Source organism: Equus przewalskii, chromosome 27, assembly GCF_037783145.1.
Source record: "Equus przewalskii isolate Varuska chromosome 27, EquPr2, whole genome shotgun sequence".
NCBI lineage: Eukaryota > Metazoa > Chordata > Mammalia > Perissodactyla > Equidae > Equus > Equus przewalskii.
The window spans coordinates 15184375-15212127 of NC_091857.1; the positions used below are offsets into that span (position 1 = coordinate 15184375).

General features: G+C 35.3%; 1 protein-coding gene across 10 annotated transcripts in view; it reads left to right on the forward strand.

Annotated features, from left to right (window-relative positions):
- The window catches only part of LOC139079894 (uncharacterized), a 613636-nt gene that overhangs the window by 194357 nt on the left and 391526 nt on the right, over positions 1 to 27753 (forward strand). For 7 of the 10 annotated variants that reach the window (XR_011533890.1, XR_011533904.1, XR_011533897.1 and 4 more), the window contains one exon: positions 26595 to 26643. The gene's annotated coding sequence lies outside the window, so the exon portion shown is untranslated. Of the gene's footprint in view, positions 1 to 12801; positions 12999 to 26594; positions 26644 to 27753 lie in introns of all 10 variants that reach the window. The other 3 variants (XR_011533906.1, XR_011533913.1, XR_011533893.1) reach the window with 1 other exon arrangement.

A 27753-nucleotide genomic window follows, 5' to 3' on the forward strand; every position in this document is an offset into this window, starting at 1 on the left:
GGCATCGACCTACTCCAGTTAGACTTCTAGCCTTATTTTACCACCCACCCTTGTCAAATACCCTCATCCACCCAATTACTCAAGCCAAAAATCCAGAAGCCATCCTTCACCTCTCTTTCTATAATTCACCAAATCTGATTCATCAACAAGTGCTATACTTTTACCTCATAAATGTATTTTTAAACCATCCTGTTCTGTTCATCTCAACTGCTACAACCCCCAAATGTCACTCTCTCCTCTCACACCAGAATCATACAATAACACACCAACTGTTCTCTTGGACTTTATCCTTCTCTTTCTCTAACCTCTTCCCCATAAAGAAGCTGGAATAATATTTTTAAATCATAAATCTCATCATGTCACTTCTCTCATAAAACTTTCTGAAGCCTTTCCATTGCACACAGATTGAAAACTGCTTTTTTAGAAAAAGGCCCCAAATACATACAGTCAATGGAATATTATTCAATGCTAAAAAGAAAATGAGATATCAAATCATGAAAAGACATGGAGGAACCTTAAATGCGCATTTCTAAGTGAAAGAAGCCAATCCGGAAAGGCTACATACTGTTCGACTCCAACTGTATGACATTCTGGAGAAGATAAAACTATGGCGACCATAAAAAGGTTACTCTTTGCCGAGGGTTAGGGAGGAGCGAGGGATGAATAGGCAGGGCACAGAGGATTCTTTAGGACAGTGAAGCTATTCTGTATGATACTAGAATGGTGGGTACATGTCATTATACAATTGTCCAAACCCATAGAATGCACAACACAAAGAGTAAACCCTAACGGACTTTGGGTGATAGTGACGTGTCAATGTAGGTTCATCAGTTGTGACAAATGTACCATTCTGGTGAGTGCTGTTGACGATGGAGGAGGCTATGCATATGCAGCAGGTATTGGTAAATCTCTGTACTTTCTACTCAGTTTTGCTGTTTACCTAAAACTGCGCTAAAATATAAAGTCTATTTTTAAAAAATGGCCTAAACGCCTTGCATTAACTGGCTGCTGCCTATCCTTCTAAACTCATCTCTCCTTTTGCCCAGAGCAGGTCTGCTGCAGGCAAAATGTCCATGGCCCAGGAAGCGGAAGAGAGAACCTTTTCTCCTTCCCACCTCAGGCTACATTCCTCTTCCAGCATCTTCCCAAGGCAGTTTCTACTGCACAGTATCAAAGCTGCTGTAGGGAGAAGGAAGAGTATCAGGAAGTTCTCATTTCCCTGTTATTGTCATAAGTGGGCTTCCCACTCTCTAGGGCAAGTAGTTGTCTAAAACTCTTAGGGTGCTTTTGGAGGCACAGCTGCGGTCCCCACTGGGAACACTTGACTGCACTTCCTGTACATCGGGTAATAGATTTTCCTCTCATAGCTGCACCATCCTCAGTTTGCATTTTTTGGAATATACTCCACACAAACTCTCTCATGGAGTCCACCATCTTTCCAAGTGCTTCCGTAGGCAGCTTCTCTTCCTGCTTGGAATGACATTGGTCCACGGGCCATACTCATGCATTGTTTGCACCAACAAACTCTGGAAATTCAAACAGATACAACACTGTAGGAAGCTCTCCTTTGATCTGACACTGAAGCCACTGGCTCATCCGTGTGTCATTTATATTGTCCAGGCAGGAGTCAAAGGCAGTTCCACTCTGTCCCCCACCTTCAGCTCTCCAGATGGTCCTACAGAAACCCCCTCACTAAAATTAATTGGAGGGGCAGGTACAGTGCTCCCCGAAGAAATCTTCAGAGAACCCTCTAACAACTCCACATTCTGAGTCTTTTATAGTTTCAGCGTGTTCAGAATCACTTACTTTGAAATTACTACAAGGAGATCTGTCTCAAAACTCGCTCTGTGATCTGATATATACAGTTACCTCAGTAGAAAACTTTTCGTGTAATGCATTGATATGGTCATAAAATAGATAAGATCTTATATAAAGTGACAATTTTAACTCTCTGGTTTTAAATTCCATTTATCAAATTGGACATTTAAAAGACATTTCAGTTCATAAAACATAAGTATAGATGACTCATACCGAAAAACTTTTTAATGGAAACCAAAATATTGAATGCCTTTACAAAAGTGCCTTCTCAACATTAAGTGAAAAATTCTACATGTAAGCATATTAAGCATTCCTTGCAGCCTTATTTTCATCTTATACATGGCTAAACATAAATCTCCAGAAAGGGATGGATCTATATGTTATTCTTTTAAGACGTGCAACATATTTATTTGGGGAGAAATTCACCAAAGGGAAGCCCCAATTAAAAATGTCAGCTACAATACTTCCATGCTAAGTTTACAGCATGTTGCAATTAATCATGTGTTTTAATATCTAGAATTTACAGTGCTGTAATGATCTGTCTTTAAGGGGATGAAAAAGAACAATAAAACGTGTGATTAAGGATCAGTCAGCAGAAACACCTTGTAATTTAGCTTTATAGTAGTGTTTTATTAATTTCAAAGTTGTGGTTTTGGCCACATCTTGTTAATAATGATTTCATCTGCTTATCCAATCTTTAGCACCCCTTTTGGTTTTAATGCTCAGATTTTATCCTCCCCAAATAGATCTAATCAGTTAACTTAAAAATATTCTTAAAACTTACATGATATTTTAGTTGAATATTCTTGGTATTGTTCAATAGAAAATAATATCTACTTATTTGTAACTAAAAGCAGTAACCTCTATATGTGCATGATTCAATTCGTTCAGTTGCTAATAAACTGAAAAGACCTGATTCAAGCCTTTTAATGTGTTGTGACACTCTTAAACTTTTCAGTTAAATATTTAAGCAGCCAATATAATTAAATAAAATAATCTCATTGGTGAATTATTTTGCTGTGTGAAGAGGCAAGCTCGGGTTGCAGTTGTTCTTCATAGAGAATGTTACATAGATTTGTTTCCAGAATCACATACCTCACCCGATCACTAAAGTAACCCAAGTTAGTGTTGACTTTTGGGGAGGTGCTTGTTTCATTAGATTCTGGGAACAAAAAACACAAACTAATATCCCCAAGTATGTGGTTTTCAGTCAAGAAAAATTAGGAGGCCTGAATTATTCACCAAATAATGATACAGGAATTATTTCTTTTACTGAGGAAGATTCACCCTGAGCTAAGATCTGCTGCCAATCTTCCTCCTTTTCTATGTGAGCCACCATCACAGCATGGCCACTGACAGACAAGTGGTGTAGGTCTGCACCCAGGAACCAAACCTGGGCTGCCAAAGTGGAGTGTGCCAAACTTAACCACTAGGCCACCAGGGCTGGCGCAGGAATTGTTTTTTGGTATTCTTAAGAACTACTGCTTAATACCTTGGGTTGTAATTGATGGTCCCAGAATTTAGAGAGGTTAAAGAAAAAATTCTTATCTCAGTATCTCGTTCCTGATTGTGCACTGCCCTGGGAATAAGATCTAAACTCTTTGCTGTGGCCCCTAAGTTTTTGAGCCGTGAGTTTCCTGCCCTTTCATCCCAGCTTCTTTTGCTAGAGCACAGCAGCACTTGTGCCCACTAGTGCTTGTAATATGCTGAGTCTCCTTCCGCCCGGGATCCCTCACACCAGCTAGTTCTTTTAGCGGAGAAACTGTGTGCTGTCCTTCTCATGGCTAGGTCATTCTCATTTTTCAAATCTCCTTTCACATATTACCACTGGGCCCTTTCCAAGATGACGTTTCCTGACTCTCCTCTCTATGTAGGAGATTTCTCCTCCCCACTCTCACTATTCTCTGTCATAGCACATAAGCATTTTTTAAAACTTTGTAATTGCTTATTTAGCCCATGAAACATTGCTAAATAGATAGGCAACAAATATTTGTTGAATGGATTACTGTCCTCAAAACCTGGGAAAGCACAAAGGTAATTTAAAAATGTTAGTTGAATGAATGAATAGGCTTAAGACCAAAGGACTACTTGATATAAAACATTGCCGGTATCTGTTTCGCTTATGAGTTATTTCAGAAATGTCTTTTTGAGAGCTGACTTCTATTAAATGATTTGCATCCCCAAAGAACAGTTGGCAGTTACTGCAAGTTTTCAGGGTTTGTTGTATTAATCTTTCAAACTGTATATAACTTTTTTGGTCCAACTCCATGGAAGAAATAATGCTCTCCAGAAGTACTGTCATGTTCCAATTTTTAATCAACTTTTTTTAAAGCAAAACATGGGCCTACAGTTCTGTCTTTTCCACTTTCAAATAATGTTTCACAATCAAATTTACACAACTGAAGTATATTGGCTTTTGATAGCAAAGATTATATTACTACCAGTATGTCAATTATATTTTTTATTTCACTTATTTATTTATTTATTTTTGAGGGAGATTAGCCCTGAGCTAACTGTTGCCAATCCTCCTCTTTTCGCTGAGGAAGACTGGCCCTGAGCTAATATCCATGCCCATATTCCTCGACTTTATATGTGGGATGCCTGCCACAGCATGACGTGCCAAGTGGTGCCATGTCCACACCCGGGATCCAAACTGGTAAACCCCGGGCCACCAAGGCGAAACATGTGCACTTAACCAATGTGCCTCCAGGCCAGCCCCACAATTATATTTTTTAAATTATTAAGTAGAAATTGAGAAGTGTGAGCCAGAGTACTGGGCTCCTAGCTATAGATTTGAATTTGAGCCTTTGCTTTGAGGAATAATATTGACTAAGACATATTGTTTTCCCAAAACCACAGTAACACATATTTTCTTCAATTAGAGAACAGTATAGCTGATAGTGGGGGTTTCACCCCAATCCCCGGTTGATTGATTTCACCCCAATCAAGAATGAAAGCATACGAAGTTTTCATTGCCTACTGAAGATACATTATAAGTATATTTAAAATGCACCTATGATTTTTTTGACACATGAAATATTGTTTAAAGTTTTGACATTAAAAACAATGTATTTTAATTATTTACTTTTATTTATTTATTTACCTTTGCTGAGGAAGATTTGCCCAAAGCTAACATCTGTGCCAATCTTCCTCTATTTTATATGTGGGTTACCTACCAGCACAGCATGGCTGATGAATGGTGTAGTTCCATGCCTGGGATCTAAACCTATGTACCTGGGCCACCAAAGTGGAGTGTGCCAAACTTAACCACTATGCTACATGGCTAGTCCCTTAAATGGTTACTTTTAGTGGTTAAATTTGTTATTCCAAGCTTATTACTTTTACAAAATGTAACACATCCAATGGAAAAGTAATGGTAAATTATATTGATTAAATTTCTTTAAAATCCCTTCAAAATAGAAAGTATCATGTGTTACAGTGGCCCTCCCTTATCTGAAGGGGATACACTCCAGGACCCCCAGAGGATGCCTTGAAACTGCAGGTAGTACCCAACCCTATATAAACTATGTCTTTTCCTATTCACGCATGCCTATGATAAAGTTTAACTTACAAATTAGGCACAGTAAGAGATTACCAACAATAACTTCTCTTTCGCATATCTGAATTGCCGGCATCACTACCCTTGCTCTTTGGGGGCATTCTTGGGTAAAGTAAGGGTGACTTGAACACAAGCACTGTGACACTGCAAAAGTCCATCTGATGAGCACCATATACTAGGTGACTAAGGGGTAGGTAGTGTGTACGGTGTGGATACGCTGGGCAAAGGGATGACTCACATCCAGGGTGAGACAGAGCAGGATGGCTCAAGATTTCATCATGCTCTCAGAAGAGCGTGCAATTTAAAACTTGTGAATTGTTTATTTCCGGAAACTTTCATTTAATTATTTTGCACCAAGGTTGACTGCAGGTAACAAACTGTGGTAAGTTAAGGGAAACCTCAGATAAGGGCGGACTACTGTATATCATTTGATATATGAAGACTGAGCTTCCGTGAACAAATTTTAATGTAAAAAAGAAATCACATTTTAGCCCCATTTATTTTTCAAAAGTTAAACAAAAATCAAATGAAGGAAATCCAGCTAGTGTCTCTGATCTTCCTTTAGGAAATCCTACATTCCAGACAAACTTGGATAGAATATGAAGGATGAGCCCAGTTCTCAACTTTCAGGAAGTTTCTCTCTCATTCAGGAGAATACACATGATGGAATTGTATATAAAACTTTATAAAGAAAATGTTACATACCATGTCAGAGATGCAAGTTTAAAAGCCATAATTTTTAGGAACTCCCTGTGTAGCTCCCTAAACATTTAGAAACAACATGACCGTTAAAATCAAACCTAATAAACATATAAAAATTAGCACATAAGCTTTCTTAGTTTGCTTGCCTGCGTTAAACATTAAACTGACATCCATCTTCCTTTTAAGTTTTGGCCCACCTCCTTGGAATGACTTCTCTGCTTTTGAAGTGATTGTATTATGAATGGCCCAAGATAACCTTTACTCTAAAATGGCTTTGTCTGCCCTACTCCATCCTGGTGTCGTCTGAGTTGCTGTCAGAGGCTTGGCCTACCTATCTTTGACCTCCAAGTTCTGAATTTTCGCGGGGTCCAGAGCATGATTCGTGCAAGTCATCCATGAGTGTGGTGCCTGCTCAGTCTAAAAAGGGTAGCCTGGCAGGTAAATCAGAGAGCAGGGAATAGAATGAGATGTTCTCAGTGGCAGAGACCATTGAAAACAAGGAAATACAACTAAACAGTAGCCCCATTCACAGCCATCCAAGGTCATCAGAAATTGAGTTCTGGAAGTGGAGAAGGCTGTCTTCTAGACAGGAATGGTCTGTCTGTCTGGAGACTTCGACATTGGGTTTATTGGCCTGTGCTTATTTATGCAAGAAATATAGCACTAAAGACACCCCTTTCTGCTCAGCAACACTTAGGGCGCTTTGGAACCTGTGGGAGCACCTTCACATCTCAGACCTTATTTATAGGCTGTGTTTGAGGAAAGCTGAGCCGTAGGAACTGCTTCTTGTCACCAGAAAGGAAATTTCATTAATAATAGCTACATTAAACACCTTACTGAATAGTGACAGAGAAGCATGTCCTCAGTTTTGCAGAAAGAACGAAATATTGAAACTAAATTTGGAATTGTATTTTTCTAACTGGAGAAAATTTTCCAAACTCCCAAATTTCAAGATCATGCAATTTTCATAAATGACATAGTTTTTTTTGATAAAACAATCAAAAATGACTTGATTTCAATTTGAATTAGTCCTGTTATATCAAAGGGGCAGAATGCATTTTGAGCGACAGATGTATTTTTAAAATTGTATCTGAGAGAATTGTAAATTGTGTTCTTCTGGAAGACTTTCATTTACTATATGTTTGAGGAAATCAGGGGACTATGTAAATTGAAATGCTCAAAATTGATGTGAAAATGGAAAATATCCTCATTTATAAAATAAAGGGAAAAGAATCCATTCAACTGCCATTAGTGTTGGCATACGGTGATTTATCTTGTGTTTTCAAGTAATTTACAAACATGAAGATTATCCTAGTTTTAAAAAGCTTTAAAAATAATTGACATGATGATTCTGTTATGTTGAGATGGACATATTTCTTTTGTTTACTGAGCCATGCTTTGTGCAAGAAATACCTACAAACAAAAATCTTGATAATTTTGAAGCAAGACAAGATTGATCAGAATAAAGTCATTTATTGAGAGATGAGAGGAAGGTGGCATTTGAAATAGGGATTTTGTATTTCAAGGTAGAATTTTCGGTGTTTGTAAATTTTTCTTGAACTATAAAAAGGCTGTATAATAATGTCTTGCTCACGTTATACTCAATGTAGAAAGAATCCTTCCTTATAAGGTTTTTATTGTTTAAAAAGAATGTTCTTTTTAATGCAACTTTGACAGAGATTGTACTCAATTTTTGGTTGGATCTTATGTTGTGATGCCAGCTTAGGCAGTTGCTTTAAATGACCATGAGGACTAATTACAAAGAAAACAATTCACCAGGAGCTATATCAAATACAGCCCTGCAAATGGTATGAGCTTTTCCAAGGATCCATATTGTCCTTGGACTTGGCTGTTGTATTATACTTTAAATGGAATTGATTGTGTGGTTGTAATGAAAGTAACACATTGATTTCTATCCAGTGTTACAAAGAGTAAATAGAAAAATGTTCCTGTCTTGACCTGCATTCATAACCGATGGGACTTGCTGGCTTTCGACCCAATCCTTAATAAGAGATAAGATGCAAATGTAATAAAACTGACTTCAAAGTTTAAGGATCTTTTCAATGCTCCTCAAAGATGTTTCTGGTTGCATTTAGATGTGTAGTATTGATTAGATCACAATCGCCTAGGAAATGTTACTTTCTTTAAATGCTATTCATAATTTATCATGTAATTAGCATTCGTATGTGCCTTTATAACCATATCAAGATTATTGAAGTGGAGATTATAACATAGTAGCATACTTTTTAATTGTCCTTAAAATTGAATTGCCTTTTTTTAGTTATTTAGGTGAATGATGATGGTTTAACTGATTCAGCTGATTATTTTTGGTTAACAAACATTTTTGGGCATGGAGTAAATTTTTACATTGCAATATGTTAGGAAAAGCGTAATATTAGTAGATTGTAGTAGCATACTGTAGCCGTGTGTTTTCTGAAGGACTATGCCTGCTGAATATTCATTCAGAATTATCGTTGTATAAGATATGAAATGCTTGTTTCCATTAGTGAACTCTTAGCCTCTTTCTTCCATTCTTTTCTTGATAATTTAGAAGATAATCAAACATGAGCATTATAATTACATTTTTGACTCTAGTAGTCAGGATTTTACAAACGTTTTTCCCTATTCACCTTTTTGTAAGTAAACTCAGCCCCACAAAACAAGGAATTTAAAATATAAAGTACAGTTGGTAACTTCCCTTTGCTATAAATGAAGGAATGCAAAAAAAAAAAAAACCTAACAATTCATTTGTAAGCAACAGTTTCTTCACACATTATGTGACTTTTTTGGGATTTGTTTTATGTTTTGGGTAAAACAGTTTAGTATAATGATGCCTAGATGAGACAAAACAAAACAAAACAAAATTAAAAAAAAAAAACTAACACATTTGACTGCCGATGTTTCTCAGTTGTAGCTTCCAAGAGCTCTCTTTCCTTCCCAGCCCACTTGATACCCTGCAGGTTGTGGCAGACAATTCACAGGAAAAGCTTAGACATCGAGCTTGCACGCTTCTTGACTCCATTTTAAACCTTTTGTTCACACCAGGGTGGCATTTTTTCACACCGCATGTGGCAGTTTTGACTCCTATCCAACTTGTCTTATAAAATCAAAGTCTGTGATTTTTTTACATTCACGGGGCTGCTTCCTGCACTGCTACTGCTGTCTGTGTCTTTCCTAGTGATTGGTGCAGAAGTTTATAGCAAATATGTTTTAGGGAGGGAGGGAGGAAGAAGGCAACATGAAAAGTGTTCTGGCCCGAAACACAGGAAATAAATTTTGAATAAAACAGAGGTTGACTCTGCAAAGATCATACATGAAAATCACATATACTTACCTCTATTTATTTCTATTATTTTTTTGCAGCACCATGCTGAATATGCAGGTTAATTTAAAGATATTTATAATGATATCACTTTCAGGGTTGCATAATGTTATTTTTTAAAAAGCTGTCATGTAATTGCAAAGAACAAAATCTCATCCTCAGATTAATACAATCATATTCCCATAATATTTTATAATATTCAGTGAGTGCAAATAAATTTTACTTTTAGATATGCTCAACCCAACACACACCACTTGATTTTAAGTTCAACCATGAATCAAATAAAACCTATTCTTTAAAAATTTATACTGTGAATTGCAACTTTTAAATAATTTCTGTATGAACTCATTATTCTTAAAGTTTTCTTCTTTCTCTTATGTTTAATTAAAAATATCACTTTAGTCCTCATTCATTTCATTCATGTTTTCTAACAACAGATTACACAGATATTTCAAATAAATCATATGAAGCAATATTTGTGAAATAACAACAAAAGTAGAAAATTTTACCAAATGCAAAAGATGTGTGCACTGGCATGTTTCTACAGAGTAATTGCATATGAAAACTGTGAATAGGAAATCTGTAGATGATCTGGCAATAGTAAATATATGCATTTTTTATACTTTTCCTTTGAAATTCTTCTTTTGTTTAAAAATTATGTTTTATTTTTATTAACAAAAACATGTAAAAGAATATTCTCAAAATTTTCTCTTGATGTGATTTAATTGAGCATTCTTTTGTAAGGGGTGTAGGAGAGATTTATATTTTAATCAACATTTTGACAATAATAATATGATTTCTAGCAATTTCTGGAGTTACAGAGTAATCACATTCTTTTATTTTGAAATTACTGCTTTTTGAACAGTAACAATTCAATCACAACATACAGAGAAATGAAAAATAGATTAATCGAAGCAAAGTTTTAATGCAGTAATAAGTATTTATTACAGTGTTAACAAATTTTAGGAAGAAAGAATCTTATTGCATATTTTATTCAATTTTTAGCTACAAAGCCAACTTAAATAAGTGAAATCATTTTTGTTAATGTGAGTTGTATATTTGATATACAGAAAAGAACCATATTATTGCACTTTAGTAAAAAATATATAAAAGAAATAGATGTAGATTATAGTTTTTATGCCTTCTTCCAGGGAATACCTACAAAAATTCTGTACATCTGAATTATTCACTACAATATTTGAAATATGAAATATATCCATTATGTTGAGAAAGACCTCAATTTCGAATTTAGATTTTTTTTTCCATTTTCTGGAATAACAAACCATGATTGACAAGAACACAGCAGAGAAATAGCACTTTGTTGTAAGCTGTGTAATAGCAGATCTGCCAGCAGACAGGACAACCACTTACTTTTCCTTTTACAGATAGAAAAGCACTGCAACTACAACTCCTATAAAGTATTTGAAAATAAAGCAAAAGAGAAAAATTTTCTCAGGAATAGCTAAGTCCAAATGGTTAACGTAAATAAAGCTCTATTTAAAGCCAACAAAATGCAGTACATTTTGTAGTCTGGAATTTTCTTACAATGCGCAGATATTTATCAAGTACAATTTTTTGCCTGTTGTTTGGTTAATTTAAAATCTGGCCTCATGAGAAGGAGAAAGCAAAAAAATTATATTTGAATCTAAAAATTGTATAAAGATCAAATAAAAGCTTTGTCATTAAAAATAAAGCAAGCAATTGAAAGCAAGTAAACTATCCAGATAAACACATACCTATTTAATTAAAGTTTAGGATTAAGCCCTCATACAAAATAAATGACATCTGAAAATCTAACAAACCATTTGAAATTAAGAATATGAAAAAAGACAAAAAAATCATTACCTAAAGAAATGTAAGTGAAGTTTATGAAATAAAATTTACCTACTTTTGCAGCTCATGTGTTTGTTGAAAATAAGTATGAGTTTATTTCATGTGCATGCCAAAGAAGGTAGAAGTCTATCTAATGCGTCAGTTTTCGTTATCTAGTACAGCAAACCCCAAGTTTTATTGCTCCAAGTTTCTTATTTCCTACTCTCCCCGCCTTCTCCCTCCGTTTCTTCAGACTATCTTCTGTCCAGCATATCTTCTATTTGAGATGAACAAAATAAGACCCCCAAACAAACACACACAGAACAGCCACCACCCAGCTGAAGAGAAATAGGATTTCTGCTTTGGCTTGTCCTTATATGTTAATAAAATCAGCTCATACGTTCTGCCACCAAATTCAGCTTGGAAGTAATCCTCCGCTACTTAAGGCTGGATGAAAAGAGTACTCATTGTGAATTATGTTTCATCTGTCACAATAACCTTCTTTATTCTGTCATGGACCTCCCCTTTGCCCGTGGCAATCAGAGAAAATAGGTATGCCTTGAAGTATGAGATAGTGGTTTCTTAAAACAAAACAAAACAAAAACTGATGACACACAGACAACGCCTGCTAAGCAATATCCTGAAGATAAGCATATGAGACATGTTGAAGTGACTCTGATTTTTTAAGAACTTGGTAAAAGAATCATTTTAGAACGAGCAGGTGGCATAGTTGCCATTGGTTTATTGTTAACATCAGTTATTGATGACAAGCAGTGAATTCTAATTGTATTAAAAATGAAATGTAAACAACGTATTTTCATATTGTATACTTTCTAATCAAATCATGTTAGAAGATACACATTATAAATATATGGTGTTTATTTAACATGCCAAATCGCAGTAATAAATTTATGTGCTTTTTAAGGATATTTCAATACTTCAGACTAACATTTTCACACATTTTGAAAAGGGAAAAACAAAGAACATTTTTTTCCATTAACAGAACTTATAAAACATTTTGTTTAACTTAAAATCAATGTGATTATTTGACTTACTCTTACAAATCATTGAAATTACCTTGAGGCAGTTCAAGTTCACCTTTCTGGAATTAAATCTGTGACATGATAGCCATCATCTAATCATCTTCTTAAAAAGATACCTCAAATTTTTGGCTTACCAGCTTGCAGTTACACTTCTAGTTACAAATGAGTTAGACTAGGAGACCTTAAAAAGCTACAAGAAAAAAAACGTAATTGACAGAAAAGAAAATACTCCTTCTAGTACCAAAAGGAAGTCACTGCTGATGAAGTAACTCAGACTGTCATCATAAGAGTTGGAGAAAATAAAAGCATATAAATAATTTAAGCTAACACGAAATTCGTAAAGTCTGAAAAAAAAATTCTTGAGACTAAAAGGAAAACCTTTTGGCCCACCGCACAGGTTGGGCACAAAAGTGCTTGCTAAGCTATCTATTTCACACATGCAACGACAGAAGGTTCGATATTCATTCGATCGATGAGTGAAAAGGCACAATGGCAAAATCAGACAGACTTCTTTTCAAATACAGATCTCCAATGTCCCCCTACAGTCTACAGATGCACGGCTGGTGGTGTGGCTCAGACGGAGCGAGGGTTACATCAAGGCTGTTCTGTGGACCGTGCAAACAGTCTAGACCAATGACCTGCAGCGTCATGCCCTTTGAAGAAGAGGCAAGTTCGGTCATGATGAAGAAAAATCAAGGCGTACCCCTTTTAACAATAGGGAGCAGCTCGAGGCTGCAAAGAGGTAAGCAGGGGTAAGGAGAAACCGGCATCTGCTTCCATGGTTACAGGCCAACTATGAGAACCTTGCTTTTCAAGGGAGTCTGTTCTCAGGCTCCCTCACGGGGTATGTCATGTATTAGAAGCAAAGGCAGGTTGAGCTGAAATCCGCATAGTTATTTCAGAGTAAAATGATACGGAGCACATGGCTGGCAGAAAAAAAAAAGTCACATGACTGTTAAGAACCAGACTTGGGCTATTTCAGAATAGAATTTTTTTCTCTTAGACCAGTTTTAATAAACATAGTAAATTTGTATAAAACAAACAGCGATGATAAACATGATTTTCATTTCTTGGGCTCTTATACGAGCAGAGGTTGAGGATCAAGATAATACCCCTCACCCCCAATGGCAGGATCATACAATCTATTGTTAATATAGCTTTATTATGGATATTATTTTAAAATAGTTCCCTTTTGTGCCGGAATATGACATCGAATATATGTTCTTATGACCCTCTCTCTCTGACCTGATTCTCTTTGATTTCTTACTCTGGATTTCCCCATGTTTATGGTTATTTCTGTGGTTAGATCTCACGAGGAGAGGTGGAAGGTTTGGTCAGAAACTTCTTCGCTGTGGTGTTACCATTGTAAGGAAGTGCGGGACTTCCTCTGCGTTTTGAAATATACTTACGGTGAATTCAAATCTGTGTCAAAACCATTAGCTTCTGACAACTGTTCTGTTTCTAACTTATGCATTTATGTTTTATTCACTGCTTGATACATTAATGAGTCTATAGATTCAAATATGAAAGTGTTTTTTCTTTTCTGTGAGATGTTTACTGTTGAAATTGAATTTTGTGATATGATACGCTATCAGCTGATGCTGTTTGAATAAAACTTTGACAAATATAAAATGTAGCATATTCTGTATTATTCAGGATAGACCTACTGTAATAAGTACACAAAATGCAGACATATAGATGATTAACATAGATAAAACTTTCCTCTAACAATGTACCGTAACCCAATATTAAAAGAGCTCATACTTGCTTATCTTTCAATGACGTACAGTTAACTACAGATGTTCCATGCAATTCATCCTTTGAGCAATTTTTATTTGCAAGTGTGTTGTTAAACTTAGGGAGCGAAAAAGCAAAGAATGCTTCAAAGGGCAAGGCCTAAAACAACTTTTATTAAATTTATTTTTGAGAAGCTATGTATGTTGCTACAAATGAGCCCCATGTGGTCCTGTTGTATGTAGATGTTCATTGCAAATACTTACCTTGAAGGAAAATCACCTTGTAGCTTTACAAAAGCAATTAAGTGTTGGTGACCGCGATAGCAACAATTTTGTGCCCTCAATCGAGAAATCAGGAGATAATTTTCCGATGTATTCCTCCATAATTTTAACTTGTTTTGAGCTAGATTTATGGCTAAACGTATGCATGTGGTTTTGTTACTTTCAAGTGTTGAAATACATTCTTTTCTCTGCTTTCATGGTGAGAAAAGCATATGGGGTAAATGAATTATTGAAGTGTCACTATTTTAGTATAATACTAATTCATACACTATTATCAGAAATAAACGTTGTCTTAAAGCAGTCATGTTCTAGTTTCTTTAAACAATTTAAAGACTGCTAAGATAATTCAACATCAGAGTTTCTTTGATGTAACAACAGACCATACTTGCTGCCAAAGGTCAAGTGTCAGTTATTTCTTCTGTGGAAAATCTACCTGCCAATTCTCCAAAGGAAAACAAAACAAAAGTAAATGCACTAAAGTTTACATATTGCAGGCTAATTTGTGCGTTGTGGTTAAAGGAAAAAGAGGTTATGGCATGAAATCTGTTGCAAAATAGTTAGCTAGTTTCTTGATTTTTTTTTCCAGTTAACATGTAGCCATTAGTCTTACTCTTGTGTTTTCCAAAACATGTCCAGTTTTCTGAATATTTATGTGTGAACATAAATTACACTAACTTGCCAAATGTGGATGTATGTAAACACTTGGAGATGCTCTCATAGAATCAGATTGATAGTTATTAAAATGCTATAAAGTTAACACATTAATATGCAGAGAGGACATTTAATATTGAGTACTTAGGGGAAAAAATGACAGCTTCTTTCCTTAAGAAAGGTTCTCCATATCAGAGACATTAAATAGTTGGGTAATATGTCCATACTACACGTGGTTTGCAACAAAAACTCCACTCATATAACAAGATGTGTTAGATGTAGATATTTCTTAGAATTAAACTTTAGAATAATTAGTATATTTTGCCCTCCTCACGGCAAAATCAAAAAAGAAATGTTAAAATTGGCCTTGCCTAATGGAGCATTTACCCTTATAAGTGAAATGAAAGGACTGAAACTTTTCAAGGCCTTAGTGTCTGATAGTGTTTTGAATATAGTAGCTGCTCAATAAATCTCTCTCTACTAAATGAATAAACCTGTGATTACATCAATGAAACAATTATCTAAAAATAATCCAAACTCATGAAAGACGGGACAGAATCTCCTCTACTTATTCATGTATCTTCTTTTTTTTTTACCTCTTTCTTATGACCTATATAAACAAATGAGTACTTTTTGTTGGTAATCTGTCATTACTGAATGCCTACTACGTGTCTGGTGAGACTAGAATTGTGTAACCCCAGAGCCACATTTCCGAAATGGGAATCTCTGAAACACTGTTACTCTGGAAGATGTTACTAGGTATTCTGGGACAAAAAAATCCAGGAGTCAAATAAATACGAGAGGAATGCTATATTAACAATGTTAAATAGATTTCTTATACACAGTACTTTTCAGGGCATTCAAAAACTAACGTATATAGTGCATCTCTAAGAGGGGCATATACTTGACACCATTTTCCAAAGTTACTGTGTCAATTTTTTCATAAAGTACTTATTAACTTATATGTATGTATGTATTAAATCATTTTTTTCCATGAAATACTTATTAACTTAATATGACCGAATTTCAATGATGTGCTGAAGCCGGCTAAAACCAGCTTGGATGAGCCTACTGAAACTATCCCTTCCTGAACCCCATTTTTAAGAGACATCATTTTGTTTGCTTGAAATCAGCCATGGCAGAAATATTTGCACCATAGAAATCAGGAAATACTACACATCAGGGCCTTTTCTTCTTCTTTTTTTGAGAACCAGTTGTTAAACATCTACCAGTACACCATTGCCTAATTTCCTCTCTAAATCCGTCTTTGTAGGTAAATTATGACTACTAAGAAGTCAGTAAGTTCAGAAGTTTTCTACCCATCACCCTGTCTAAAATACAATACTGTTTAAATCAATTATGAAGATTAGACGTAAAAGAGAGGGACAACCATGGAAAATATGACGCTAATTTTTTTTAAAGATTTAGCTTTTATATCAGGAAGTCATATACTTTATCTTTCTGACTTCTCTAATATACCTGGATAAACATCCATGTTTATTCCTTTATCCATTTCCTATCAAAATATTTATATACTTTGATATATGATTGCTAATCATTTCTAAGTGAATTCCTGACAACAGTTCTGAAAATTGCCAGACATCCCTTAAACGTGTCTCTCAGACTCACTTCATTATCATTGAATTTTTATAAAATTGAGACAAGGTATCTTGAAGTAATTTATACTTTTGTACATATCATTTAATTACAGGCATTTATGAGACGTATTAACCCACTTGACCTCTTGGGTGAAATTATTAGGAAGAAAACAAAAATGGCAAGTCTATGAATGGAAAAACTGAAATACACATTCTTGACAGACAAGCCACTTAATTCCCAGCTGGGCTTTTGCCTATTGAATTACTGTGAGTAGGTTATAGGTAAAATCTCTTAATACAGGTCCATTATAAGTATAGATATTTGGTTAAATAAGAAATGATTTAGAATCAGGAATGGATTATTTTTTGGCCTTATTGCTTGAAGAAATTAGTTCTATGGTGACACGTTTGGAAGGATCTCTGGGATCTACTTTGTGACAACATGTGCGATTATTTATGTTACGGTTCTCATTTACCTCCCCAGTCACATGTACCCAAAACACTGTGCACTTCAGTTTATAAGGCCCTTAAATTAGTTAATTAATCTGAGTGTCTATTTTGGGGCCAAGTATTGTGCTATTCATTGGGAATTCAAACACGATTAATACATGGTCTAGGCCCTTCTAGAGCCCACAGTCAAGTGTGAGAATAAAGCAGTTTTAATGTGTTGCTATCATGAAAGAAAACCATCTGAATATAGTTCTTTTTGTTTTAAATCTAATCTAGATCCCTAATACAAATGCCAAGAATTCTCCTCCCAGTTTAATCTCAGAATCTTGTATACTTTCTGAATTCTACTCTCATCACATAATAAACATTGGTGCATCACAGAGAGCTCCATATTCACAATTACAATTATGAGCAGCACAGCCAAGGTGGCAAGGATATGATTCTTACTATAGACCTAAGTAAAGAGCGAGTGAAAACAGGCAAATTACAGAAACTAGCTGTACATCTTATTTGTAAGCACAAGGAAGCAGTTCACATGGAGTCGAGATTCTCAAAGGACACTTCGCCATTACCTTAAGATAAACACAATCAATTCTAAACCCAATGTAAATTCAGGCCTTCAATTTAGACAATCTTGTGTGCGGGTGTGTGTATGTATGAAATATGTGTTTGAATACTTATTGAATAAGATGTTTCTTGTAGTTAGAAAAAATCATTTGAAAATACTAATATGATGCTTCTGGGACCCTAAAGCCAATTAAAAGTCATCCAAGGCTTTACTTTGTCACTATATCAACCATATTGGATGTAATACACAAATTTTAGTATAATTTTAGGAAAAATCTCTTCCCTATGCCACATAACCTGAAACTCTGCTGTCTTTCAAACAGTGCTTCATAATTTTGAAAATATATTAATGGAAAACATTTATTTACACATGAAAAATTTTCAAATGAATTGTTTGATTTTAGGTATTTCATGAAAATGCCATTAATTTTTGATAGATAATTTATAAACACTGTTTATAAACTTATAAGCACTGTCGTCTTTCAATTTTAGTAAGAAAAGTCCTTTTATAGAAGCTATTTTTCTTTTTGATAACACAAAATTGTTTTTTAAAAATTTCTATCTAGAAAATTTAGTTCATCTTTCTCAACATAGCTCAACTATCCCCCCTTTTGTAAGTATTTCCTTTCTCTCTGGAACATCTTTGCTTCCTGCCTTTCCCCCCTCCTGATCCGCTAACCTTCTTTTCTCTTCTGTTCTCGTTATATTTTTACTAAGGTAAAAATAATAACAAAAAAATAGACAGCAATGGGAAAATTTTAAAATATGTGCAGAAATCCTGACAATCGAAAGCTGTAGTAATTGAGTAAGGAACTCAGCTCTGAACTTTCAGCCACTTTTTAAGAAATGATTTGTCTGAATCTTAAAAATGTAAAATGAAAACAACCTCTCACCCTTCTGAAAGGGGAAATGAATTTCCCACTCCTGTCCCTTCTTTTATCTGAGGCGTGAGGGGTATATGTGTTGATAATAAACTATGTTTAGACTCCATTATTACCTTGCTTTCCAAAAAAGTATTGTCTATTATTACTAACATAAGATCACCAAAGCAATTTCCCTTAATTAACGTATCACAACCTTCATATGCCTGTTGAGTATCAAATCCATTCTCTTTAGCTAGTGTGTGTGTGGGGGGGTGTGTAAAGACCCCTAATGTTAACATGTGTTGAAATAAGCATCTCTCAACACATTGTTTTTACAGATGGATGCCAACTACTGTGCTTTCCATATCATTCTGTGCTCCTTTTAGTATTCTTTTTTCTCGAAAATAGGATAGAATCCCTAAGATGCCCAACAAGCCGCTCAGTTTTGCTTTAATTAAAAAGAGGCTTCCTTTAAATATGTTTTTTTCCTCTAAGGGCCAGTATTCATGGACTTAAACTATGTTCCTTTCTAATTCATATTTGTTATCATGTATCTTACATATTATCATTTACTAATATTGAGTATTGTTTACAATAATAATATTTTCTTTCTTTCCAAGGGTAGCATTTCTATATGACTCTTCTATTGCTATATATATCATGCTATATATCTATATTTATATATCTATATATACATTAAGGCAGACAGATTTATATCCAGTTTTATACCAGGTAAGCAGTTAACTTTAAGATTACTTCAAGGGGCCAGCTCCACGGCTGAGTGGTTAAGTCTGCGCGCTCCGCTGCGGCGGCCCAGGGTTTGGATCCTGGGCGCAGACATGGCACCGCTCGTCAGGCCACATTGAGGTGGCGTCCCGCATCTCACAACTAGAAGGACCTGTAACTAGGATATACACCTGTGTACAGGGGTGGGGTTGGGGAGATAAAGCTGAAAAAAAAAAAAAGATTGGCAGCAGTTGTTAGCCCAGGTGCCAATCTTTAAAAAGAAAAAAAAAAACATTACTTCAAGTCATCGAGGGACGTTGTTCATATTCAGAGTCTGACTCAGGTGTCTAGCGTGGGATCTGAGATTTTGCATTTCTAACAAGGCCCCGGGAGTGGCAATGCTGCTGTTCTGTGGAGCCCAGAGTATCCAGGAGTTAGAGGACTCCTAACAAGGAGTTCCAGTTTGACTTGGCCCCTGATTTTGAACTTGACCTAGACTTAGCCTTTTGATCTTATTCTTTATCTATCAAATGGGGGAGAATCTTGTTTCTCCTGCCTCTTCACAGAATTTTTCTGTGGTTCATGTTAAATTATTTAGGAAAGTGCCTTATAATGCAAGAGCATGAGGGGAGATAATGCAGACAGATATTTCCTCTTACCCTTTGAATAGCATATTTTATACTAATAACCTAATTTCTATTGGTGTCCGCCCATTTAGCTTGAAACAATGGAAGGTTTAAGGTAATCTTTCAACAGTTTTTCGTCTTCGTTTACCCTCCTCTTTTTGTTCATTCATTCATTTATTCATTCAACAGGTATTTATTCAGTAGCTTCCGTGCACCATGCATTGTGCCAGCTTCTGAAGATACAATTGACTCCTTCTCCTTCTGCTTTTCTTCATTCTCTCAAACAATTTCATTTACTGATTTCATTCTATGCTGGATATCTCTCGTATCTTCCCTTCTGCCTTCAATAGAGTGTTGAAATTATTCATCTGAAGGTTACATTTTTTTCTCTTTGAATCAGTTTTATCCAATTCCACAAATATTTACTGATTCCCCACTTATGGCAGATTCCCTGCATAAGGAACATAAAATTGAAGTTACGGAAGGGACAGTCTTTTTATCCAATTATTTGTATTCTATTTGGGGAATGGGATATTTAAGCATTCCTCCAGTAACTATAGTACAAGTCAGGATGTGACTGGTGTCATCAGACTTTGAAGGATGCTTGAAAAGTGAAAATCACAGCTGATTTGAGGGGTTTGCAAAAGACTTGTTAAAGATGGCTAAATTGTGACAGAGATGAGAGGAAGAAGAAGTTAAATATTACTGGTAGAACAAAGCATACTTTTTCCTCTCTTTGCTTTTATTCATGTTGAATGACTTGGGCAAATGGTCTGGCATGGGTGAAAATGTCTTAAAACATTTTGTAAGGTATGTGTGCAGTAAAGCTGGAAATTCTCATTGGAGTCACGTTGATGGCTGTGGATGCCAGAAGTCTGTCCTTAGTTTGAGGGGCATGAAGGAATCTTTGAAAGTTAATGTTACTGTTGGCCTTCCTGCCATGCATTCAAAGTCAACCTTTAATTCAAGTCTATGGAATTTCAATGCAAGTCAACTGTATGAGGTGAGTCCATACTGAGCAAACTGGCAAACTCCAGTTTTGCCAGTTTTCATCAAGGCAGCGTAGCACAACTCACACAATATAATGACCTGTGTGAGGACACCTGGCTGCTGGGTAAGCTTCGTTCACTTACTTGCTAGACTGTTGACCTTAGAAAAGGCGTTCACTTCTGTGAGTCTTAGGCTCTTTTAGTTAATGATTGGAATAATAAACTCTGACTATTTTTGAAGGTCAATGTGAGAGATAAATATAGTAAATAAATTAGACAACGTAAACTTTGAAAGTATAATGGTCTGCACAAATGTAAGAATTCCCCCTTGACTTTTTCTATTCCTTCCTATCCCTCTTCAGGTGGGGCATTGGAGGGGGTGATCCTTTCTGCCTCCTTTTCCTTTAAATGAAATATCCTCTTTTTACTCTGTCATTTTAGGACTCTGTGCACTTTTTGAGAACACAAGAAGCAATTGATTTGTTTTAACATTTCTTTTTTAAAATCCTCCTAAAATCATCCACAAAGCTGCTCCTTTTCTTTTATCCTGTACTAAATTATGTTGTCTTTCTGACCTTAGCTTGAATATCACCTCTTGAAATATCCACCACCCACCGGCCACCGCACTCCCACGGACCCCTCACCATCCTCCTTTATGTGTTTTATGGCACTTTTCATTACCTGAAATTACCTTCTTCATTTATTTGCTTGTATATTGTATGTCTCTTTAGTCAATAAGGTTTTATTGGTTCATTATGTGACAGTGTCATAGGAACTGGGGATAGGAACGTGGGAACTGAACCAATGTGTGTGCCCTTAAGGAGAGAGACAGTAATAAATATTGATAATAATAATATCTATCTATAAGTATAAATGTCAGGTGTTAAAAAGTGCTATAAAGAAGAATAAAGCAAGCTGAGGGATTAGAGAGGGAATGCTGTTATGCCATTTTATGTCTGATGTTCGGGCAGGGTCCCTGATTTCATGCTTTTTATTCAAAGACCAGAAGGAAGTAAGGGAGGGGCATATCCAGGGAAAATGTGTTTCAAGCTGAGAGAACTGAAAGCACAAAGGCCCTGAGGTGGAGGCAAGCTTGGAGTGTTCAAGGACGAGTGAGGAGCCCAGGGTGGCCGGAGGGCAGTGAGCAAGGCGAGAGTAGTAGGTGGTGATACCACAGAGCAGAGGACAGCCCTGGGCATTATCCTGCAGGCTTTGGAGTGTGTGTTAAGATCTGAGATTTTGCTCTGAGTGAAATGTGAGTCTCTGGAAGGCTTTGGACTGAGGAGTGATGTCATCAGATTCGGGTCTGCCTGTGGTGAAAAGGATACCAGCTGAGAAGGGTGAAGGAAGGGAGAATCTGTGGTGTGTTGGAACTCACTACTGCTGGCTCCTGGGAAGCCATGGTGCACATCTCTGCCTGGACATGTGGTCATGACATGTCACTTGAAGTTAGGCATGGTGGTTGACACCATTCCATGTGGTTTACACCATGGAAGTCTGCAAAAGCTGTAAATTAGGGAGTCCTTTTCCTTGTTTGTTTGCCCCTCTTTCTCTCTCTTGCTCTCTCTCTCTCTCTTCTTCCTTCTGTCCTTCTTTCCTTTTATCATTCCTTCTTTCTTCTTTCTCTTCTTCTTCTTCCTCCTCTTCTTGTCCTCCTTTTCCCTGTTCCTTTCTTCCTTTCCTTTTTTCCTTCCTTTCCTCCTGCTTCCTTTCTTTCTTTGCTTCCTTTCTTTCTCTCATTCTTTCCTTCCTTTACTTTCTTTTATAACATTATAAATATTTATTATTTATAAGTAAAGTTGTTTATCAACATTTACCAGCACATCTCTGAGGAGAACATTAGGAGGTTGTTCCCACAGTCCGAGTGAGAGATGGTGGTGGCTTCGATTAGCCCAGGATGGTAGTGAAGGAGGTGATAGGAAGTGCTCAGATTCTGGAAAGAATCTTCAAAGGAAGCATTGACAAGCTTTGCTGAATGACTGAGAAAGGATGCATCAAGGATGGCTTCCAGGTCCTTGACCTGAGTAATGGAAAGAATGGCTGTCATTGATTGAGATGGAAATGGCTTCAGGAGGAGCAGTTTTGGGGGTGAACGTCAAGAATTTGGTTTTGGAGATATAAAGATTGAGATGCCTATTAGGTCTACCCAAATGGAGGTATCATGTAGAAAGTTGGGTATTTGAGTCTGGCTCTCAGGAAAGGAGTCTGGGTTAAAGATATCAATTTGGGAGTCATTTGTCAAGGAATGGTATGCCCCTGCTCTTCATAATTTAAAAGGGGACTAATTGCATACCAGTTTTTCAAAGTTTTCACGCAGAGCAGAGAAGCAATGTCAAGGCATAGCTATTGCATTTTGTTGAGACTACTGACTCAGATGTTCTCTTGATACCTTTTTTAATGATATAATTTCAGCAACTAAGTAAAATTTGCCATGAATTGATTGAAATCCTACTTGCTCTTCTCCCAATTCAATTTCATACTTATGCCATCACTTCTCAAAATCTGGTTTCAGGACCCAGAAATGCCTGCATGAGAATTAAATGAGTGTATTTTAAAAAGGTAATCTCCCAGACTCAAGTACTAAGCCTGTTAAATCATGTTAGTCCCAGGGCCCGTCTGCCTTGGAATCTGCATTGTAATGAATACTCTTTGTCATTAGTATGTGAATGAAGATTTGGCCACTCCTGTTCTAGTGTGTAAGTTTAAAGTAGAGTATCTTTTTATCCTTTTTTAGACTCTCCCATTGCAAAACATCTTTAATAATTGTTTACGTCATTTACACAGTTAAACCTGTCCACTCATATTCTTGCTTACTTAGATTAGAATAGAATCGATTTCAGTCTTTAGTTAGATAACTCAGCAGCAAACCCAAATTTAACCACTCCTTTATTTTTCTTGCAAGAAGCATAATTTTAGGATACACCACAACGTTAGGATATATTGTTTGAACAGAAAACCTCAGTTTCAGTTGTAGATACTGAATTGCTGTGGTAATTTAAAAAGCTTGCTAAATGTTTCTCATTCTCCCCTGTGCTGGTTCATGATAGAATTGTGTTGCATTTCCTGGTCCCCTTGCGATTTAAGTGGAGCCAGAAAAGGAATTGAGGCCAGTGAATTTTGTATCTGGGGCCAGAATATTTAACCACCAGTGTTCCTTCATCTTTCTTGAATCTTTCCCAGTAAGTGAGATAGAGGCTGTCCTGTTATCCTACTTAAGCTAAGTTACTATGATTGGCAGAGCTCCACTGCCAACCTGTAATGGACATTTAGTAAGAGTGAGAAATACGCTTTCGTAATTTGAAGCCACCAGGATAGGGGTTGGCTCTTACTGTAGCACGATCTACCTTCTCTAGCCAAACTGAGTTACTTGGCCCTCAGTAATCTCCCCTTCAGTAGGCTGATATTGGGAACTGATGTAAGCTAACTTGTTCTCTTAACAGACATCAGGGATTTGTGTCAATATTTTAATCTTTGACGATAAGAGATAGGTAGGAACTATGTCTCTTCTCTTACAGCTTTGCTACCAGATAGTTTATTTAAAAAATAAACAAAACAAAAACAAAACCCAAAATAAGTTACACACCAATTTCTGTAAACCTACAAACTTTTTATCAACAATCAGAAAATCCATCCAACAGCCGTTCCAATAATCTGGGGTTAGTCTCAGTTCTCTGGTCTTTTCAGCGTGCCATCCAGCACCCTGTAGGAGAGGTTTGCTGCTGAGCAAAGGCAACAGTGTTCTGGTAGCAGGAGCCCCTTCAGTACTGGCAGGCAAAGAAGCCCCCTAAGCTGAGGGGTGAGGAACAAATTAAGTAGAATTCTAGATCTAAGGTGTCAAAGATGTTAGCCTCTTGGCCTTTTACTGGGATTTTTATATTTTGTTCATACAATGAGGAGATGATTGCCCTGCATTTCTAGCCAGTCACACATCTTGATCACCACTTGTCTCATCAATGAAAAACTGTCACAATCTTTCGTAAATTACCAAGCTCCCACATCCGGTCGCACAGACCAATATTTGGAAGTTTGAAGCGTTAGTCACAGTTACCCCTGGAGTGCAAACTATTGATTTGTGCAAACTTCAAATCTTAACCAACCTAGGGAGCAGATCCCCAATTGGAATTCTTCAAATTTTAACTAATTTTTTTAGTTTGTAAATTAAAGGTAAACTAATATACTTCATACTGTACCTACTGGAACATTTTAAAGTAAATTACAGGCACTAAAATAATCATAGATTTTTGTTTATTTACCCTTACATTTTGTACAGGAGTACAAAAAACCATAAAACTGAGCAAAAGCTTGCATTATTTTACTTAACAAATACAGATGTATTAGTATTTGATTTTAATAGTTTGTTTCAGACTTTGTAAAGTTCTCTATTTCTATAGTTCCTTCAGTATTAAACAGATCAAGAACTATTTGTAGTTACTTAAACAAAAATATATATAATTGAACTGTTTATATATTGTGTAGAATTTTTTCAAACAAAAAAATAGACTATATTGGCTTAAAATGAAAATCTTGAAACACTGGGTTATAAGTTGAGATTCTGCTGTCCTCTTTCTGCATATTCATGGTCTGGAAAGGAAACTAGTCTTCCTTAATGGTTTAGTTTCCAAATATTTTGCCAACTATAAATGAACTGGGTCAGTGGAGGAAAACATTCGTTCTACAGCCTACATGAATATTCTGCTGTTTGAAAAACTGGACTAGCCCATCAATCATTTTGTTAATATTTGTAGATTCTCACAGAGTTGGACTAAAACTTGTAAAACCTCATCAGTAAGCATATGTTTTCCAAAATCTTCATGTCATTTGAAATTCTTTCAGTTACTATTATGGATAAATAATTTCTGAAAGCCTATGAGAACAAAGAAGATTGGTAAGGAAATTAGTTGTAAATAAAACAGATAAAATGACTTGTTTTAAAACATTTCTAAAAAACTTGGAATAGTGTCTTAAATATTAACATTTTAGATATGACTTATTTTATGATTTAATATTAACTTTTTAAAATAAAACAGTATTTAAAAAGTAGCGTTTCACTAATAACCCCTATGACTGAAAGAATGTTTTTTTTTAAAAGTTATACATATTCAACAAATTAATTGGTGGTATTTTGTATGTTCACCCATATGACAATCTTTTGTCTCTAAAGTATTTATGGTATTGTGAAAATAACAACTATAACAATAACAGTAGCAAGAACACAATTTGACTTCAAAGTCAATTTATGCAATCTTAAATTTGGCTGACCCGTTTTAATATTTTTATTAATTTGACTCTTGTGACTTTTGATTTTTTACAAGTTGTGCATTTCCAAACTTAGAAAGCAGATCTATAGTGAATTGGATTGATTATTCCTAGCAAAGTACTTTATTAATATTATTGATCTTAGTATTGTGCCGTGGTTTTTAGGGAATCCAAGAGGATGACTATTTTTATTATAGGGAAGATAGTTCCAATTGACAGACTTTAAAGTGAAATATATAAATTCCTTAGACATCCCAGTTTAATAAGGCTATTTTGTTTTTAAGGGTTTTTTTAATAAATGTAAACTGAATACTTTTAATCTATGGTAGTTCTTAGAATTTTTTTTAAATTTCAGCTTTATTGAGATATAATTGACATTTAAAATTGTAAGATATTTAAAGTGTACATCGTGGTCTTCTGATATACATATATATTGTGATAGGATCCCCTCCATCTAGTTAACACATTCATCACTTGACATATTTATTTATTTACTTATTTATTTGGTGAGAACATTTAAGTTCTACTTTCTTAGCAAAGTGCATGGAAATTTTTAATGATGACCGTATCTTCATTTATTTCTTTTCCTTTCAGGTTATTGATCATTAAAATGGCATTGTAAAGGGATGACTCAGAAATAACAGTAAGTCAATTATTTGAAAGACATATTTTAATACTGTACTGTAATATATCATGACATATTTGGTGATTTTTTTCCCCTTTTAATTTTGTATGCTAGGATAGGGCATAAAATGTGAGCAGAACTCTTAGACCTCAAAGTAAATTTTTACGTGAAGCCAAAATATTTTTAACTCAACTCTGCTAGTCAACAATTTTTGGATTTGGCAAGTTGTGGTACAGTCCTATTTTTGAGAAAAGTCAACAAAAATATTTCCCTTCTAATTCAGTATCCTTTTTTCCCCTGAAACAGTTTTTCCTTTCGGTGCAAATACTTATGAACTCAATGTTTTTACAGTAACAATAATATATTCTGTTTCTTTTGCTGTGCTGAAAATAATTAATGTTTATGCTGGATTTCAACTTTTGTCAGTCAGAAGATTTACTTATTAAACCAAATGAAATGGGGATGATTAGAATGTTTTCTTTCTTTATTGAATTAGATGAGCCGTTAGTACTACAGTTACGTCTGATACTTAGATATTACCGTTGTTCTTTCAAACCTTGAATGTTAATGTATTTCATAATTTTAATAAACTATTTTCATCAGCCGTATGTTTTCTTCTGAAATGGACATAAATCATATTCACTGGGCCAGAGGAAATATTTTGCCCTTTTCATGATTCATTAGGATAATTTAAAATATCCGTTCTGGCTAAATTATTAACCAATACTTTAATAAAGTGCTATTCTAATGCAACAGATTTACTTCTTCTGACGTTAAGATATACTTTTTGTTTATAATATTTCTCACCCAAAGTCAGCTGTTACAAAAATATACTAAGTAAAGATAGCCTCAGAAGTAAAACACAGGGAAATGGTGTTAAATGAAAAACAACTGATGAATTTAAACATGCATATATATGTGTGCACACACAAATACACATGGAGATTATATGGGTATATAATAATATATCATTATCTATTTTATAGATATATAATTATATATTTTATAGGTATATGATAATATATAATATATGTAAATAAATTACATAAGTATACATAAGTAAATTACGTAAGTATATGTCAATATTTAAATATATATAATTGCATAGATTATAATTGTAAAAGTGAT